The sequence below is a fragment of the Dendropsophus ebraccatus genome, chromosome 2 (assembly GCF_027789765.1).
Source record: "Dendropsophus ebraccatus isolate aDenEbr1 chromosome 2, aDenEbr1.pat, whole genome shotgun sequence".
NCBI classification, from domain to species: Eukaryota; Metazoa; Chordata; class Amphibia; order Anura; family Hylidae; genus Dendropsophus; species Dendropsophus ebraccatus.
This window is the reverse complement of record NC_091455.1, coordinates 112,405,275-112,417,355: the sequence shown is the minus strand read 5'-3', so window position 1 is coordinate 112,417,355 and position 12,081 is coordinate 112,405,275. Positions and strand designations below refer to the sequence as shown.

General features: G+C 37.1%; 1 protein-coding gene across 1 annotated transcript in view; it reads right to left on the bottom strand.

The window, feature by feature from the left end:
- Positions 1 to 12,081, bottom strand: part of LOC138784621 (cadherin-18-like) — a 295,998-nt gene that overhangs the window by 117,601 nt on the left and 166,316 nt on the right. The window lies entirely within an intron of this gene.

Genomic DNA, 12,081 nt, shown 5'->3' with positions numbered 1-12,081 from the left:
ATTAGACATTGAAAGACAATGAGTAGCCAACACCGTGCATGTAGGTTGATCATTGCCTTTTATTACATGAAGTGATTATCGGACTTAATGGTATGTTTCCACTATGTTTTTTTTTTTTTTAACTATTTTGGGGGCGCTTTTTGGTGCCAAGATTATGGCTGTCCCAAAAAATTGCCATGAAACGGCTAAAATAGGATATTGTGGGAGCATAGCTAGATAAGGCTAGAATCATAAATAACCTGTTGCAGCATTTATATAGCACTTTTGTTGACATTTGAACTGCTTTTTGGTCATAAAGGCTGATACCAGATGTTACTTCAACATTTACAGAAAATTATTTGTAACAACATTTTTTCATTTTGTTTTGGACTTTCACTGCACAGCATGATCTGGATATTAGATTTTTAGGCAATGTTTCCACATTTCTTTAACTGTTTTTTTTTCCCCAGCTGAAAATGGCACTTAATACTAGGGAAAAATACATGCTACAAATACATTAAGAAAAGGCACTTTCTTGCTATTTTTTGTAAGTGTTTAAAAATGTTGAAAAAAAGTATTTGTGCTAGTAGAAGAAAAACGGTTACAAGTTTTTAACCTTTTAATAACCTCTGACAAACCTTTTCACGGCGGTTATTAAGAGTACTTATTCTAGGTTATCCTGGGAGCCCATGCATGTAAGCATAAAAATGTTTAATGCATGACCACATCCGAGATGCTAAATCTTATTTATTTATTTATTTATTTACATTAAATAATATTACATTGTAAATATCAATACAGGGTGATTGAAAAGGATGGCACAAAATAAAGGCCTGTAGCAAAAGTAAGATTATAAATAGCCACTGACCTAAAATCAAATCATGCCCATGACATGATGGTAGGTGCTTGAACATAAATGATCTGGCATCTAGACATCTCCTGTGACACCAATTGAAATCAGTTTGAAATCAGTGAGTCTTTTCATGTTAACAAATTTGTTCTCATGATTACAAACACCAAGGCTATATTTTTGCACCATCATTTTTGAATGACCCTACATATTTTGTTTAATGTATACCTGATACTGTATATATTTACACTTTTCTTCATTTTTATTTATTAATTAATTTATTTATTTTGGTAGCAGGAGTGCAAGTAAGGCTACACCAAGTAGCCAGGGTATTATTGATTAGGACAGATTAGGACACATTATCCTGTAGGTCAGGGAAAACGTTGCATTGTAGAAAAGTACTTGGTCTGCAACAATGATAAGTGGTATATGTCAATGCAACATCCAACTGCCTTCTTCACAAAGTCCATCCTGGTGACATCTGTTTCCTAGTTAAGCAATGCTCATAATTGTCTAATTCTCAGTTTTAATAATTGTAAATACAAAAAAAACTTTCAGAGTTTGGAGCTGGATTTAATTATAAACAATATTTTTCATGGACACTGCCTTTAAAGGAATATTCCAGATAGGTCAAATTATTTACTACAGGGGAATTATTTACTGCAGGGGAAGAAGAACAGCAGAGGAACAGGACTACTGAAAAACCACATGAAGGATGTCAGGGCGGAATCTTGAGCTATTTGGAAGTTTTCTTGTTTTGTTTTTTAACAAGGCAACTCGGACTTCTCGCTGCTAAGTAATCCTCACTGTGTACCATAAAATTCAGGAATTGCTTAAAAGTTGCTCTTATAGTCAGGCAAATAAAGAATTTCAATGCCCTGAACTGTTTTGAAATGAATATGCCCTGAGCAGCTTCAAATTTATCATTATGTATGTTAGATGTTGGCATCTTGTGGTCAATAAAACCTTAAGCGCCATAGACTTCCTTACATTTTTCCAATGAAATGCCAAATTGTTAAGGCATTTGGATACCTGTACAGGACAGACTGTAATAATAGTTGATAAGAAGGATTAAGAGTTGGTGAGTGCTGAGTACATCTGACAAGGTCAGGACCTTTCTAAACTCCCAATGTACTTATGTGCCAAATTCTGAGTCAAATGGTACAGGCATCTGGATGTCTGTAGAAAACAGACAATAATAATGGCTAGCAACAGGAAAGAACAAAAAGCAAGTGCAATAGGAATTTTTTTACAGAAACCTTCCTGGCCAACAGATGTAGAGTACATACATAGGGGTCAAATTGTTAACAAATGGATGCCTATAAAAGACAGGCTGTGATAATAACTAATAATAACATTTATTAAGTTCTGTATACATTTAAAAAGACAGGACCATTAGAATAACCTTGTTTAGATGCCTATACAGAATAGATTTAACAACAGAATAGAGAGAACAGTGAGTAAATGCTGTATATATATGTTAAGGTCAGTACCTTTATGAAAATGTTTCCGGACACACTATGGAGGGACATTATAGTAACATTCTGTTGCTCATAACAACCAATTAGAGCTCAGCTTTCATTGCTCACATTGTTACGGTAAGATAAAAGCTGAGTTCTGTTTGGTTGCTGTGGGCAACAAAAAGAATCTTGCTATAAGAAAGCTGGCTTATTCTCCCCCAAACAAAATATTTTCCTTTAAATCACACCAATATAATGCAAGCATGGAGACAGAGAATGATGGTGTTTGCATTTCATGCTTATTAAGTCCGGTAGAGACATGGTAATATAAATTCTCATCTTTTCCTCATCAATTATCTTAGAATTTATATGCTATACTGAACATATTTACTGGAGCTAAGTATATATACTATGATGTATTTATCAACAAATGGCTTTACAAAGCTACATCTATCGCTATAAAATGTGTTTAAACATGACACAACGCACATATGCACAGCATTTCATAAAGCCACTGAAGCATAGTTTTGTTTCTCCTGGCAATTCCTGACAATGTTTTACTTTGGTTTAACAGTAGTCAACAATCATATCTGCTTGTGTTTTAGTTTACAATACAATCCCTTAATCAGTTATGCAGCTGTCACCGGTAAATGTCAAGATCTGCTTATAAATATGTTCTTATTTATCACGTAGGTAGATGTCTAAGAAGAAATGCAAACCTTCCCTAAGATGGTATTTCAATTGTACTTTTTTTTTTGCAGCTTGAATAACATAAAAGTGAGAGTGGCTTGCATAGCACCCTGTCATATTTACTTACAGGTATATTTTTATTTGCTGGGGATATATGCAAATATGTATTATACGTTAAAGGCCTGCTATATTACCGCTGTACTTACCTACACTTTTTTTTTTTCAACAGAAAAAAAAACTTCTTATAACACCATTAAAGGGAAACTATCAGCAGGTAAGAAGTATCTAACCTGCTGATTTTGATCCTATAGTACACAGGCAGCTGAGGATAGCCCAACCCCCAGTGTGTCAAAACCTCTTATTAACATATGAAATAAACTATGAATATCCTATAAAATAAAATACCTGTGTTGGTATTCACAGGATATTATAGGTTAAGTTTAATATTTTAAAGGGGTTGGCCACTTTATAGTAAAATAATTCGGTATACAGTATTAGTAAATGTACTCACAGTATATATTGACAGCAGCTCCCTGTGTACCTCATAAAGCTGTGCTGTCCTGCTCTGTTTTGAGTCTATTAATAAGATGGCTGACATGGAGGAGCATGTTACCATGCTTTGACCACCAGTGTCCACCTGTATATGCCTATGTAGGATAATGGAGGTAAGGCACGGTCATATGCTTCTCCATACACCTACTAATACTGTACACTGAGCTATTTTACTATAAAGTGGCCAACCCCTTTGAGTTTCTGTCATTAGATGGTGTCTTATAAAATCTTTTTGATAAAGCATGGATGTCAAAACTCACAGTGCTGTAGCTTTTTTACAGCTACATTTCCCATCATGACTTGGCAGGTTTTGGAGTGTTCTGGATGGTCCAGTACCTATCTATCTTTGTAGCTGGCCCATTAGCAAATGCAGCACGATTATAGCTTTCTTGAAAGGAGAAACAACCCTTAGCTTAAAAGCAAATAGGGCACTTAGGACTAAGGTAAATTTGTTACATGCATCCTCATGCCGTTTACTGGAAATCTTGACATTATTCAGAATGCAGATAAGGCAGGTTGGTGCACTGATCCACCCCTGCCACCCTGCCCTTCCTAAGAAATATTCATCCAATGTTCTGCAATGATAAACGCTGGAGTGCAGAGTACCGCCACAACCTTATTTTCATATCAAATAAAGTCAAGATTTCCTGAAAACAGTGATGAGGATGATGTAAGAAAATTACATTCATCCTCATTCTCTGTGCTATAAGAATATAGCAGCGGGTAAGAAACTTCTAACCTGCTGTTAGTTTCCCTTAAAATTATAGCTTAACTGCATAAGGTTTCACTGGTCACAAGCTGGTTACAGTCCAGAAAAGTGATTAACAAAAAAAAACAAACACACTCAGAAGGGGGTGCCATATCAAATATGTTACCCCAATATTGCATAATAGGAGCATTTTAGATAGCAAAAACTGGCATTTTTTTCTACCTACCCATTTCTCAAGCCATGGTACAAGAAGGAAAAAATTGTATTTACTTGCTGTTGAAGGGAATATTTACCCTAGGTCTAATGTATAATGCCTGTAGCCCTGAACACTTTCATGTTTTGTTCTAGTGTAAATAAAGCGGCTTGCTTGTCTGTCTTTATATTAGAGTTGTTTAAATTATTCAGTCACCCCTCTCTGCATTCTACACAGGAATTCCTTTATTCTTTATATTCAAACTGTGACTCCTAGTTTCCCTCATGTATTTTAATAAATTCTGCATATACATGATTTTTTTTTTTTTAACCTTAAACTCAATGGATAGTGGGATGACTCAACTGTCTGTCGTTAAATCCTTTCTACCCATTAAAACATTTAGATTCACAGGTCTAATGTGAAGTATTGTACTTGGTATATATTCTTGTAGCTGAAATAAAATATAGCTGACATTTTATATCCTCTTGCTTTTAAACGTCAGTGTTGTAATCACTAAACATTTGAATACAAATAAATACATTTGGGTTTTAAAGATGTTGCTTTAATTGCATGGTAAACAAATGAGCTAATGGTAACTTTCAACCTTAATATAATTTACAAACAAATTAAGCATTAAGCATTGATCCCTGTGGAGAACTCTGAGTTACCATAATTAGAGTAGGAACCATTGACATCCTATCCCTGGACACTGTCATTTAGTAACATACTGAGCTCAGCATTCTGTGCTATACAGAAATAGAACATGTACCATGCACACCTCTCCAAAGCCTTTTTATTGTTAACCTTTACATAACTAGAAGCTTTTCACCTTAAAGTCAAGCATTATTGCAATGATTATTAGTATTACTGTTATTATTATTTTAAATAGCAAACATGATAGATACATTTACCAACAAAATTTACCTTTCTTACTATCTTTCTCATTATTGCTGTATGTTTTGTAGTCCACTAAAGGGGAATTTATCAAGGCTGTGTCTGGCACAGACCTTGTAAAAAGTCACAAATTTTTGTGCAAACAAGGCATTGCACAAAAAAATTGTGGCTTTTTGCAAAGCCTGTGCTGCAAGGGGACATCGCTGTGCACAGAACTGTACCACATTTATCACCATATTGCCACATTTCAGCAGTGTTTTAGGGCCACCATACTGAGATTCATCACACTAATCTTGTCAGGTTGATTGTCATATTCCTTTACTTATATAGTTACTTATATATTCTGCAGTCCTGTACAGAGATTTCATCACCAAAATTGGTCCCTGTTCAATTGAGGCTAACAATTAATATGTTTTTGGAACTTGTAAGGAAACCTGAGAGCCCAGAGGGAACCCTTGCAGATGTTGTTCTTGGTGAGATTTGATCCTATGATCCCAGTGCTGCAAGGATATATGGAATATGTACAGAAGAATAGTATCCCAACCTATCTTGATGCATTTTTTTTTTAACAATCAATATTTCACCTCCTGATCAGGAGATTGAGCCAGGGGCAGTGCAGAGTAGTGCATTTTACTTTCTGACAGCAATCTTCATCGAGGTGGATGAATTAAATTTTTTATTAAAGGTATTTTCAATAATAACACAATGGATGTCAGGATATGGGGCCAGGAAAACAAAAGACAGTTCCAGCCCTAAAGCTTGCGCCTGCCCTGCTGTCCCTGCCTGATTGCCTCAACAGCCCTAACGCCAGCAGACAACTGAATGACAGTCCCTAATCCTTACTAAGTGTGAACATGGAACAAAAGACAAGGCAAACGCAACACAATAAAGTAGGGTCAGAGTTTCAAGTCAGCAACAAGAGGGTGGCGCAGTACAAAGCGTAATTCAAGAGAGTAGTCCAAGTCCAAAAGCCAGAAATCAGAATACCAAGTACACAAATGCAGGACGAAACTCTAGGTCAATACTCACTAGTAAACTTGGCTCTATCGCAGGCAAAATATTACACACAACATTTTTAACATTCTTATGGGATAGGCTTAAGACTGTTTAAAAAAATATTTTAAACACTTTTGAAACCCATAGGTGACTTGTATTAGCAACTCAAATTTCCACATAGATCAATGCAGTATTAATGTAATCAATGTACTGCATCGATCCATTAGCTCAGCACTACATTGGTGCAGCCTGCTGTAGGCCAAGTCAGACCACCATGGGAGACCTAGCAAAGATTTTGGGCTGCCCTGGGACTGTGATGAAGCCATTCCAGCCATTATCAGCAGCTCTAAGGCTATGTTCACACATGGCATTTAATTAGTGTTAATTATGCATTTATGCCACCATTTTGATGCAGTTTTTCTGGAAATTGTGCAACCATGGTAAAATAGTGCTAGTTTTGACACACTTCTGTCAAAATTGCTGCATAAATATTTCTATTTTTCCGCAATTGCATAATTCACGAGTTGCTTCAAAATTGCCACAAAAAGGCTGTGTTCACACAACGTTTTTTCAGCTCCGTTTAAAATTGAACTTTGGGTGCGGCTTAATTGAAAAGTCCATTGAATTTAAGGGTACAAACACACACAGCAGATACGCAGCAGATACGCAGCAGATTTGATACTGTGCTCAGTTATTTAGATGTAATCTGCTGCGTATCTGCTGCGTATCGCAGCAGTAAATACGCAGCGTATAAGCCGTGTGTGTTTGTACCCTAATTGTAAAAATGGAGAAAGAACGGTGACAAAAGAAAATCTGTGTGTGAACTACTAATAAAAAATGTCCGCTGTTTGCAAAAGACGTCCGAAAATAATGATCATGTTCATTATTTTGACGCCTGCAGCAAAAACGTCCATTATTTAATACACTGTGTGCATTGGACGTCTGTCTTCCCATTGACTTCAATGCATTGCCATTGCAGTCTGTTACATTGCGGCAATAAAAGACATTTTTTTAACCCCTAGATGACCCTGGACGTAGGGTTACGTCATGGAAGTCTGTCCCCAGACGACCCATGACGTAACCTTACGTCCTGGGTGTTTTTCCCGCTATGAAGCGCGCTCCGGAGCGGAGCGCGCTTCATAGCAGGTGGGGGCCGGCTGCAATCAGCAGCCGGGACCTCACCGGTAATGACACGCTGCAGCGATCGCGCTGACGCGTGTCAATAACCCCTTAAACGCCGCGATCGCGGCGCGACTGCGGCGTTTAAGTGTAAGTGACAGGGGGAGTCCCCTGTCACTTACCGATCGGGACCACCGCAGTGTGACTGCGGGGGTCCCGATCGTTGAAACGGACTGCCGGAGGTCTCTCACCTGCCTCCATGCGGTCCGATCGGCGATCTGCTACACTGAGCCTGCACAGGCAGGCTCAATGAGCAGATCGCCGATAACACTGATCAATGCTATGCCTATGGCATAGCATTCATCAGTGTAGAAATCAAAGTAATGTATGTACAAGTCCCCCAAAGGGACTTCAAAAGTGTAAAAAAAAAAAGTTCAAAACACTAACACACACCCCTTTCCCATTATATAAATAAAACATATAAAAATGAATAAATAGATAAACATATAATATACCGTAGCGTGCGTAATTGTCCGATCTATTAAAATATAACAAGCTTCATTGCGACCGGTAAACGGCGTACACGAAAAGAGGGGAAAAAGTGCGCAGATTACCGATTTTATGTTACATTATATATTTAAAAAAATCAATAAAAAGTGATCAAAATGTCCGATCTTCACAAATATGGTATTAATAAAAACTAGAGATCATGGCGGAAAAAATGACACCCCATACAGCCCCGTAGGTGAAAAAATAAAACCGTTATAAGCGTCACAATAGGCCCATTTTATTAATATTTAATTGCCAAAAAAAGGATTTCATAAAAAAATATATATATAACATTAGAGAATCTGTGTAACCTGCATATGGTTGTGTTCAGACTGACCTATAGAATAATAGTGTCATGTCGCTGTTACCATATAGTGCATTACGTAGACACAGGAACCCCCCAAACGTTACCATATTGCATTCTTTCTTACGATTTCACCTATTTATATCTTCATAAATAATATATTTGGAATTCCATCATACATGTTATGGTAAAATGAATGACGCCATTACACAGTACAACTATTCCTGTAAAAAACAAGCACTTACATGGCTTGTAGATAGAAAACTGAGAGTGCTAAAACTCTCGAAAAACGAAAGCACTAAGATCAAAATTTGCACGGTCCACTGGGTCATTTTGGGCCTGGTCCTCAAAGGGTTAAAATATGAAAATTGGCCGCCATTTCAATATTTTTGATGTGTGAACATAGCCAAACACTTATTAAGTGCTGTGTGTGAACATAGCCTTAGTAGGGAGTCACCGTGTATAGGTCGTTAAAAGGTTCATTTATATTTATAATTATCCACTATGTGTTAGTATTTCTGCCACCAAAATAAAATAAAGCCAGTCACAGTAGGTGAACAGTCCACAGAAAAGAAATAATCCAGAAATCCTGCAGTGTAATGTTTACACTCCATAATGATATTGAATCTTCATTTATCATGGTTCAATCAATTCTTTATCAAATGACATGATCGCGCTGAAACTCAATCTACAGTTTTCTTTAGTCTTTTTTATAAATATGTACTTAATTTATTATGTTTAAAACTAAGTCACATTTTTAATATTATTTTCTTTTTACAAAAGACTGGATCTTTTTCTATTCCAAATCATGAAAAGTAAATACCTGTTAATAATTGCATTTATATTTATTTAAAACCCTTTGAAGTTGTGTGCTTTCTAGATACAAACATGACTATAAAGGCTTTGAAACTGTAAGAGTTGGCACAAATGTCTTTTAGGGGTATTTTCCACTGAAATAAGCTGCTTGTAATATAAATAATTAGTTTTTCTATGCCCCTTTTTCATTTGCCAATTTGGCAACATAAGGAAAATTAGGAAGAAAGCTAAAATTAGACATTCAAGTTATGAAGAATTTTTAATACTTTGAACATGAAAACACACACACACACACACACACACACACACAAACACACACACGAACATTAAAGGACTATTACAATTCAGGGATAATAATAAAAAAAGGTTTATTTTATGTTGAAAATACTTCCTATATAATACATATATACTAGGTTGTCCACACATGAGCGAGCTGGACTATACTTTTTATTACAAATTAAATTCTGGTATAGTTTGTTAAATTATCCTCTCAATAATTCAAGTATCACTTTAAAATGATTGTTGGTGATATCTTTCATATCAAACTCTTCCTAGATAATGTATGTTGGATGCCTTTGCTATTCCCCTCCCACTTTTCTTAGTTTAAAGATTTCAGAAGAGATTGGAAGGTTGTAACTGTATTGTGGAATATGGAATTGAGGGAAAACATTACAGTATTGCATATGGCATATGTTGTAACTCCAGGCTGCTCATTACTGCAGACCACTACATGAATATTCACATAGAGGCAAAGGGTAGGGTGGGTCAGGGGTAAAGTACTGTTCCCGATGCATCATACATCTTCATTAGCATATGAATAAAAAGTAACATTTCACGAAATGGCCAAGCAGGTGAATGGCCCCATATTCTAACCAGCTTTTAGTTTCCCTAATGGTGTGTTCGGTTGCAATTGGTTAAAATAAAGCCAGGAATGGACTTGAAAAGAGGAGAAATCTCAGTCTTTCCTTTATGGCCTGTTCTCAATTTATGTTAATGGTTTTGGCTTTAATAATTGCATCAGAAAATCTATCTGTGTAAACACACTCTTAGAAAGATGATGCCCAGACAAAGAAAGTCTGAAACTAGGAGTACTGTAGGTTGTTAAGAGATATCAGTGAGTCGGTCTGCAGCCATGTCTGTTCTGCCTAAACCTCTCATATACTTTTCTCCTTTTTCTTCCCCCTTCCTCATTGTCCTCCCTCGTCCCTTGTCTTTCGTCTTAAAATTTCTTGTTTCTTTCCCGCCACCCCTAGCACCTCACCCCCACACCTTTCCCCCTTTACCCAATATCCTGGTTAATTTAATTGATTTTAAGACAGTGCCCTTAATCATGGGTGGGGTCCACACGTGTTGATGATGGACTCTCACCTTAAACACATTCCGCTGTGAAGCACTGGTTTTCTTGGTTTAATGTAACTTTCAGACCTGTTAAACCTACCTGTTGCAAGTCTTGTTGCCCTAATCTTTGCAATTTAAATTTTAATCTTTTTATTTACAAAATAAAAAGAGCATTATAAAAAAAAAACCTCACAATTTGGAAAACAAAATCAGGAAGTCTAAAAAGGGATAAAGGGATGGAGATTAAACATAACATAAATAGTTAATAGGCTTCATGGTTAAACAATTTCCCTTATGCTCAGTTAAAGGTAATGTACTGTATGACCTAGATATTTGTAAATGACTGGTTTTAGGTACAGAAAAGTTAAATTTATATTAAATAGAGATTAGCGAATCAGTAAAAAAATGTTACGTGAAGCAAAAGAGGCACTCAGACTCTTTTTAACCCTCAGGGGCCTAGTACATAAACCTGGAGGTGGCAGTGGTAGCACTCGGACTCTCTTCACCATCATCCTTTGTTATATATACCCCTTTAAGAACCCTTCCTATAGCTTTAAACCACTCAAGAAACCACAATAGTCATTAAAAGGTCACACAGCAAGTACCCTATCAGGAACCATTGTGTCAGCTTTAAGTACCCTTGTGATATCTTAAAAACCCCAAAAAGTAATTGTCCAGTTACCATGTCCTGAAAAAATGGGACACAAATGGTGAGGTTGAAACCCCATAGCAATGGTTAACAAGAAGGAAAATTTCATCTTTGTGAACCATAGTTATGGGGATTTGTTTCTAGATAATTCTTTACTTGGGGCATGGGTTGCACATTGTCTTTTGGCGAGGCATTAAGCTGGTGTGGATAATGTATAATATATTGTTACTTGATATTTAAAAAAGAAGATTACTTAGGGTGGGTGAATATTCTATTGGGGACATTACTTGGTCATGTGCCTGAGTGCTGACTTCAAGCTGATGTTTTAATCATTAGCATCAGGCATGTGATGGTAACATCCGGTTCTATCCAAGCTTGATTCATCTTCAGAAATGTAAGCCTCTCCACACTAAGACAAGACAGCCTGGTTCTCCTGGGGGTCACAATGACCCCTCCCGCACTGACCGCCCTTTCCCATGAAACGCTGCTGGCTGGACATGACAGCAGGGTTCGAGTGAACTTCTGCCAGCTGCTGACAGATGTACAGCCTTTCTGCCCAGAATAGCACCGGGTTAGAAATGTTCAGGGGCAAGGGAGATTCCAAGTAATGTTTGACCTGAATCTTAAGCTGCTGCCTGAAAGACACTTTACTGTGGCGACTAGACAATAGCTTATGGTAGAGTTTGACTTTGGCTACCCTGTCAGATGGTGTAAAAAATTCTGACATTTTCAGACGGAAATGAGGGTCAACTAGGGTGGCCATCTAGTACTCGTCCATCCTACACATGCCCTTAACGTGTGTATTGCAGCACAAGTATGACAAAATTCCCACCATAGTTGTTGCGGCTGACCAACAGAGTGGCTTCTTTGATCGGTAACAGCAATCGGCAGACATTACATATCATTTGCTAATCTGTGACACTGGGAACCTGTTGAGTGCCTCTGCCTAGCTGATGTTTACTGGCTGCCACTATACTTCTACC